Here is an 8,768-nt window from a genome sequence, read left to right as displayed (position 1 = left end):
TTATTAGTCAAAATACTATTTTTTTTTTTTTTGGCGGGTCCGGGCTGGGGATTCAAACCCGCCACCTTAGGTGTACATGGCTGGCGCCTTAGCCGGTTGAGCTATAGGCGCCGAGCCTCTTTATTCTTTTCTATCTTATTTTTGGCTTTGTGGTTTATTTGATCTTTGTCATTACTTTGGTATTTTTTTCCTGTTTTCTTAGTGTACTTGTATTCAAATACATTATTCAGTGCAGTAGGTTTTATAAAAGTCTCCTAAGAACCTGCCCTATTCTATTTATTTGAATAGGACGTTATAATACAAAGACAAAAAAAAAAAAGCACCTGCCCTTAAGGGACTTATATTTTCTCATTCTCAACTATGGTTTACAACAAGTTTTTTTTTTTGAGACAGAGTCTCACTTTGTCTCCTGGGTTGAGTGCCATGGCATTATAGCTCAAACTCTTGGGCTCAAGTAGCTGAGGCTACAGGTGCCTGCCATAACACCTGGCAAGTTTTTAGAGAGAGGGTTTCACTCTTACTTAGGCTGGTCTTGAACTCCTGAGCTCAAGCAATCTATCCCTCTCGGCCTTCCAGAGTGCTGGGATTACAGATAATGAGCTATCACACCCAGCCTATAATAAAGTTTTTATTAGGAAAACCATGTAATAAATTCTAAGTAAATAATTTACAAGTTAACTTTTGAAATGAAATATGTTTATTAGTTGAAGACTACCTCTACATGTTTTCATATTTTTAATTCTCATTGCTCTGCTGAAGGCAAAATATTATAATTATTTAAATATTCTCTATTTTTTCCTCATCAAAAACATACTTTTTTTGTTCAGTAGGGATTCTTAACTAGCAGGATGTAGGCTATCCAACAAACCCTTGAAATTATAAGCAGAATTATGTTTATTATTCCACGGAGTCCACAGCTTTTATTAGATTCCTAAAAGGCATATTATTCCTAAATGTGTAGAATTTCTTCTTTCTCATGTATGAGAAAATGAAATTGATCCTTATAAACACAAGATGAATAAGAAGTTTCTGTTATGTGAAAGCTGGGTGAATTTATATTAGAATATTACTTCTGATTGGGGAATATTTTCTTGCTTACATATACACCTTCCATCAATGAAACTCCTAGATTATTACCTTAAACTTTTAATTAATATACATTTTGTCTCTTACTCTGCTGAGCCACTAATTAAATTATATTTTTCTTTCAAAAATAGGTGTCAAAGTTAATTTAGACAAGTTATTATAAGGAAATTAAAGGAAAAGTAAGATATATAGAATTGGAAACTGAATTGTAAAAGTTCTGAGTTCTTAATAGGACTCAGTTCTTTATGGTTTATATTTAGAAGTCCAAAATTGGCTGTTTTTATTTTGGAATATTGTAAGTTATATTCCAGAAAGAGTGTATATTGCATTTTATTTCGCTTGGTCTTCAAGAATATCTCCATCTAAAAGTCCCAGCTAGTGGGTGATGTAAGTGAAATTGGAGGAGTAAGGACTTTCAGTTATTCACAACTTCATAAAAAGAAAGAGAAAATTGACAAAAATGTCAGAGTTTACTTTTTCAGACCTCTGAAAATTGACCAAAGGCTTCCAGCTATTTAGGACAAATTTATTCACAAAAAAATGGCTGATTCTTGGTAAGAACAGCAAACTTCATAGCATTATAATTTGCTCCATTCCCATCCTTCTCTTTCCAGCTCTATGGTAACCTTAAAAATAAACAGTGAACAATCATGATGAAAACCAGCAGCCTGGCAGCCATAGAAGTCAGAATGGGGATAGAATGCCTTTAGAGCTTCATTCCTAGAATATTGTCACTTTTTTACTTGTCTGGTAGTTCCCTGGAATATCCCTGTCTTGGTCCATTTGTGTTGCTATAAAGGAATACTTGAGGCTAGGTAATTTATAAAGAAAAGAGGCTTATTTGGTTCATAGTTCTGTAAGCTGTACAAGAAGTGTGGTGCCAGCATCTACTTCTAATAGGGGCCTAAGGCTGCTTCTACTTTTGACAGAAAGTAAAAGGGAGCCAAATGTTCAGAGATCACATGGCAAGGGAGGAAGCAAGAGAGAGAAAGCGAGATAATGTCAGGCTCTTTGTAACAGCCAGGGCTCATAGGAACTAATAGAGTGAGAACTCACTCATAACTGCAAGAATAGCACCAAGCCATTCATGAGGAATCTGTCCCCATGACCCAAATACCTTCTATTAGGCTACCACCTCCAACATTGGGGATTACATTTTAACATGAGGTTTGAGAGAACAAATGTCCATACTATAGCAAACCTACCTGCAAGAAAATCTTTACTTAGCCTGACTAAGTAAAGTGCAAAAAAACTTAACTCCAGAGGTATTTACTGTAAACTTTTCAAATCAGGTGTTTACCTTCATTGTTGCCTGAAGCAGTAGTTAATAGCTGGGGCAAAAAACAAAACTAATCTAACAGCTTAAAATAAAAAACTGAGAAAAATACTTACCTGGCAGGGGAGATACCATGATCACAAAGGTGGTTTTCCTGGGGCTAGGCTTATCCATTTGCACTGCGGATGTGCTGACTCCTGAGATTTCCCCAAATGTAGGAAACTCGACTTCATAATTTGTGGTAGTGGGGGACTGTGTTCGCGCTTTCCCCTGTAAAAAAAAAATAACAACAAAAAACTGAGAAATGTGATGTTCATAAAGGCTTTGAAAAAGCTATAATGTATTCCTGGGAATAAAGAAAGCCACGCATATGTGTAAAGTTGAGTACATATTCAGGAAAGCTTCGAGGAGGCCTTAAGTTGTCATCTCTGGCTGACCTTCAGGCTGTGAAAACAGGAATTGAATGGTAAGGCAGATACATTAACTTCTTGACGGTTGAAAGTCCACCTCACACAAACACAAAGCCATTGAGCAAAGACTAAGCTAACCAAGCATTGACATCTGTGGATACACATACCAATGAATTCAGACTTTAGAACTTGTTCCCAAAAGATACTAAACTAAGAAAGGGAACAATAATAAATAGCAATCACAATAGCAAACCCTGTAAAAGAGAAGGTTCTAATTTTTAGAGTTGGCACATAATATTTAAAACATTCAGTTTGCAACAAAAAGTTTTGAGGCATGCAAAGAGTTATGAAAATATGTCTCATACATGGTGAAGAAAAGCAATTGATAGACATTGTCTCCAAGCAAACCCTGATGTTGGATTTATTAGTCCATGGAATTTAAATTTGCTATTTTTAGTATGCTGAAAGAAATGAAGGAAACCATGTCTAAAAAACTGAAGTATGAGAATAATATTGTAAAAAAATTAAAAATATGAATAATGCGATAGAAACTATAAAAACCAAAAGGGAGAAGCAAAGAGAGAATCAAATAAAAACTTTGGAATTGAAAAGTACAGTAACCAAAATGAAGAATTCACTGCAGAGGCTCAGTAGCAGATTTGAGCAGGCATAATAAAGAGTCAAATCAACAGACTTAAAGATAGTTTCATTGAAATTATCTAGTCTCAGCTCAGTGCCTGTAGCTCAGTGGCTAGGGCACCAGCCACATACACCAGAGCTGGTGGGTTTAGATCCACTCCTGGCCTGCCAAAACTACAACCAAAAAATAACTGGACATTGTGGTGGGTACCTGTAGTCCTCCACAGGACTACTTGGGAGGTTGAGGCAAGAGAATCGTTTAATCCCAAGAGTTTGAGGTTGCTGTGAGCTGTGACGCCACGGCACTCTACCAAGGGCAACATAGTAAGAGTCTGTCTCAAAAAAAAAAAATTATCTAGTCTCAGGCATAGAAAGTAAAGCAAAAAAAAGAAAAGAAATAAAGCCTCAGTAACCTGTGGGATACCATCAAGCATACCAACACATGCATAATGGTAACTTCAGGGGGAGAGGACAGAAAGGAGTATAAAGAATATTTGAAGAAAGAATGGCCCCAGACATCTAAAATCTTATGGAAAATAAATCTACATATACAAGATTTTCAAACTCTAAGTAGATGGACTCAAACTGTTAAATGCTACAGACAAGGAGACTATCTGGAAAACAGCAAGGGATAATAGATTAATCATGTACAAAGGATCCTTAACATTAACAGGAAATTTCTCATCAGCATCATGGAGGCCAGAAGGCGATGGGATAGCATTCAAAGTACTAAAAGAAAAAGATTGCCTACCAAGAATTTTTTATCCAGTAAAACCAGACTTTGAAAATGAAGAATAAGTTATTTCTAGATAAAGAAAAACAAAATTTGGCATTAGTTAAAATGCTATGCAAGGAATACTAAAAGTAATCCTTTAGGCTAAAAAGTACACTTTTAGATAGCTACTTGAAACCATACGAATAATAAAGAGCACTGGTAAAGGTAACAGCATGTAAATATAAAAGATAGTATAAGCATATTTTTTATTGTAACTCTTTTCTCCTAACTGATTTAAAAGATAACTGCATAAAACAGTGATAGATCTGGGTTGATGGGCATCTATGTACAAAGATGTAGTTAGTTTGAAAATAACAGCACCAAGGAGAATGAAGCTATCTAGAATCAGAGTGCTTATATACTATTAAAATTAAGTTTATATTAACCTGAACCAGACTGTTGTAAGTTAGGATGATAATTGTCATTCCCAAATCTTAAGTATAATAAAAAATGTGGGAATTAAAATGGAATGCTAGAAATTACCTGTATAACACAAAAGAAGGCAGTAAGGTAAGAATACAGGGACAAAAAATATTCTTAGAAAACAAATAGCAGAGTTCCAAACACAAAATTGATCTTATCAGTAATTAAATATAAATGTTAAACATGTCATTACAAGAGAGAAATTGACAGAATGGATGAAAAACAGAATGCAACTATATTGATATCTACAAGAGACATACTTTAGACTTGAAAACACATATAAGTGGAAAGTAAATGAGTAGAAAAAGATATACCATAAAGGCATTCATCAAAAGAAATCTGAAATGACTATACTAATACAAGGTAAAGTAGACTTTACAAAACAGACATTGTTGCTAAAGATAAAGGACATTTTATAATAATAAAAGGGACAATCCATCAAGAACATAGAGCAATTATAAATATATATGCATCTAACATCAAAGCCTCAAAATACATGAAACAGAAAAAGGTAAAATTGAAGGGAAAAATACACAATTCAACAATAATAGTTTGAGTCTTTGATACCTGACTTTCAATAATGGACTTGACAATTAGAGAGGAAATCAGTGAAGGGAAGGAAGACTTGAACAAGACTAAAAACCAACTAGATATAACAGACATGTATAGAACACTCCAACAACAGGAGATGACACATTCTTCTCAAGTATGCATAGAACATTATCTAGGATAGACTGTGTATTGGTCCATTAAATATGTCTCTATCAACTTAAAAGGATTGAAATCATACAAAGTATCTTCTCTGGCCACAATGGAATGAAATAGGAAATTAATAACAGAAGGAAGTTTGGGGAATTCACAAAGATGTGGAAATTAAACACACTACTGAATAGCCAGTGGGTCAAAGAAGAAATTGCAAGGAAAAATAGAAATTACTTTGAAGTAGATAAAAACAAAAACATAGCATAACAAAATTAATGAGATACAGTAAAAGCAGTGACAGTAAGGAAACTTATTATTGTAAATGCTTATATTGGGAAAAAAATAAGAAAGCTCAAATCAGTAATTTAAAGTTCTACTTTAAAAAAATTAGAAAACTAAAAGCAAGCAGAAAGAAGGAAATAATACAAATTATAGGATAAATGAATGAAGTGGAGAATAGAAGAGCAATGAAAAAAATCAGTGAAATCAAAAATTGTTTCTTTTTCTAAACCTCTTTTTTTTTGAGACAGTCTCACTCTGTTAACTAGGCTAGAGTGCTGTGGTATGAGCACAGCTCACAGCAACCTCAGACTCCTGGGTTCAAGTGATCCTCCTGCCTCAGCCTCCTGAGTAGCTGGAACTACAAGCATGAACCACCATGCCTCCCTCATTTTTTCCCTGTTTTTAGTAGAGGCAAGGTCTCACTTATGCTCAGACTGGTTTTGAACTCCTGAGCTCCCACCTCAACCTCCCAGAGTGCTAGTATTATAGGTATGAGTCACCTCACCTGGCCCCAAAAGTTTTTTCTTTGAAAGAATAATAAAAAATGAATAACCTTTATACTGACCAATAAAAAAGAGACAACTCAATAAAATTAGGAATGGTAGAAGGGACATTACTGCTGACATTATATAGTAAGGAGAAGGATTATAAGAGAATACTATGAACAATTGTATGCTAACAAATTAGATAACCTAGATGAGATGGACTAATTCACAACAAGACAAACACCAAAACTGACTCAGGAAGAAACCGAAGATCTGAATAGACCTGTAACAAGAAAAAAGATTGATAAGTACTTGATAATTTTCCATAAAGAAAAGCCTAGGGTGGCTCAGTGCCTGTGGCTCAAGTGGCTAAGGCACCAGCCACATACACCTAAGGTGGTGGGTTCGAATCCAGCCCGGGCCTGCCAAAACAACAGTGATGGCTGCAACCAAAAAAGAAAAAAAATAGCCAGGCGTTGTGGCAGGCACCTGTGGTCCCAGCTACTTGGTAGGCAGAGGCAGGAGACTCGCTTGAGTCCAGGAGTTGGAGGTTGCTGTGAGCTGTGATGCCACGGCACCCTACCCAGGGCGACAGCTTGAGGCTCTGTCTTAAAAAAAAAAAAAAGCCTAGGGTCACATACCTTTATTGGTTAATTCCACTACATGTTTATGGAATTAATACCATTCCTTCACAGTTCTTTCTAAAAGACAGAAGAAGTATTATATACCATGAGTAAATGGAATTTGCACCAGAAATTCAAGATTGGTTAACCATTTTTAAAAACCAATTACTGTAATGCACCTTATTAATAAATATAAAAATGGACAATAGTCACATGATCATCTCAATACACAAAGAAAAAACAGATAACAAAATTCAGCACCCTCTCATGATAAAAACTTTCAAGAAGCTATGAGTAAAAGGGAATTTTTCCAACCTTTTAAAAGACATCTGAGAAAAACCAGTGGCTCACTTCATATTTAATGTTGTAAGATTAAATGCTTTCCATGTAAGATCAGTAATAAGTCAAGGATGTCTGTCCTCAGCACTTTTATTCAGTGTTATACTAGAAATTTTAGCCAGGGCAATTATGTAAGAATAGAAATAGAAATAGAAAGCGTTCATATTGTAAAGGAAGAAATAAAACTCCCTTTACTTGCAGGTAACATGACCGCATAAACAGAAAATTCGAAGAAATCCACAAAAAAACTAACAGATTTAATAAGTGAGTTTAGTATGGTTGCAGGATACAAGCTCAATATAAAATCAATTATATTCTTATACAATAGCAGTGAAGAATTTGAAAATGATATTAAGAAAATAATTTCATTTATCATGGCTTCAAAAAGAATAACATACTTAGTAAGATATTTATCCAAGGAAGTATAAGACTTGTTAACTGAGAACTATAAAATATTGTTGAGAAAAATTAAGGAAGTCCTAAGTAAACAGTCTTTACATATTCATTGATCAGAAGACTTAGTCCCCAAATTGATCTATAGATTCAATGCAGTCACTGTCAAAAATCCCTACTAGCATTTTCACAGAAATCGACAAGCTGATCATAAAATTTACATGAAAAAGCAAGGAATGGATGCCTGTTGCTCAGTGGGTAGGGCGCAGGCCACATACACCAAGGCTGGCAGGTTTGAGCCTGCCCAGGCTTGCTAAAACAACAATGACAACTGCAACCAAAAATAGCTGGGCATTGTGGTGGGTACCTGTAGTCCCAGCTACCCGGAAGGCTGAGGCAAGAGAATTACTTAGGCCCAAGAGTTTGAGATTGCTATAAGCCGTGATGCCATGGCATTCTATTGAGGGTGATATAGTGACACTCTGTCCCCCCCCCCAAAAAAAAAAGAAAGGAAGAAAAAAAAACAAGGGATCCTGAATAGCTGTACTAATTATGAAAAAAAAAAGTTGAAGGACTCATTTCTCAATTCAGAATTTCCTACAAAGCTACATTAATATACATAGCATAAAAATTAATAAAATTGATTTAAGATTCCACTAACAAACCCGTATGTTCACAGTCAAATAATTTTCAGCAATGGTACCAAAACAATTCAGTGGAGAAAGAATAGTTGCTTCAAAATAGTGGTACTGGGATAACTGGATATTGACATACAGAAGCATGAAGGTGGACCCCTGCCTCACACCATAGGCAAAAATTTACTCAGAGTAGATGGGACATCCAAATGAATGAGTTAAAACTATGAAACTTTTAGAGAAAACATAGGCATAAATCTTCATGACCATTACAAGTTCTGACAATTAAATTTGCTAATTCATCCTAGAAAAAGTGCTACATATCTCATTGCTGAATATCACTGTGGTCACCTTGGGAAGATATGCACCAACACCAGTACCTAGTCCACCCTTTAAACCAATTTTGGAACTCTTTTTCTGGAATGGCCATCAAAACTCTTGTCTATTATCTTTTAAGTCCTGAATGTCAGCCAAATGTCTTCCTTTTAATATTTCCTTTATCTTTGAATAAAGAACAAAGTCATTGGGAGCCAGATCAGGTGAGTTGGGAGTGTGTTTCAATACAGTTATTTGTCTACTGGCTAAAAACTTCCTCACAGATAGTGCCTTGTGAGCTGATACATCGTTGTGATGAAAGAGCCATGAGTTGTTGGCCAAGACTTCAGTTAAGATTTAGTGTTTTTTTTTTTTTTTTTTTTTT

General features: G+C 35.2%; 1 protein-coding gene and 1 non-coding gene across 5 annotated transcripts in view; both read left to right on the top strand.

The window, feature by feature from the left end:
* The window catches only part of CASK (calcium/calmodulin dependent serine protein kinase), a 406,622-nt gene that overhangs the window by 86,461 nt on the left and 311,393 nt on the right, over window positions 1-8,768 (top strand). The window lies entirely within an intron of this gene.
* LOC111721861 lies at window positions 2,471-2,635 on the top strand. Its single transcript, XR_002770864.1, has one exon. It is a non-coding gene; the product is annotated as a U1 spliceosomal RNA (small nuclear RNA).

The sequence above is a fragment of the Otolemur garnettii genome, unplaced genomic scaffold (genome assembly GCF_000181295.1).
Source record: "Otolemur garnettii isolate 467f Iridium unplaced genomic scaffold, OtoGar3 scaffold00192, whole genome shotgun sequence".
Lineage (NCBI taxonomy): Eukaryota > Metazoa > Chordata > Mammalia > Primates > Galagidae > Otolemur > Otolemur garnettii.
The sequence above is the reverse complement of the archived record's forward strand: the minus strand, read 5'-3'. Positions and strand labels throughout refer to the sequence as shown.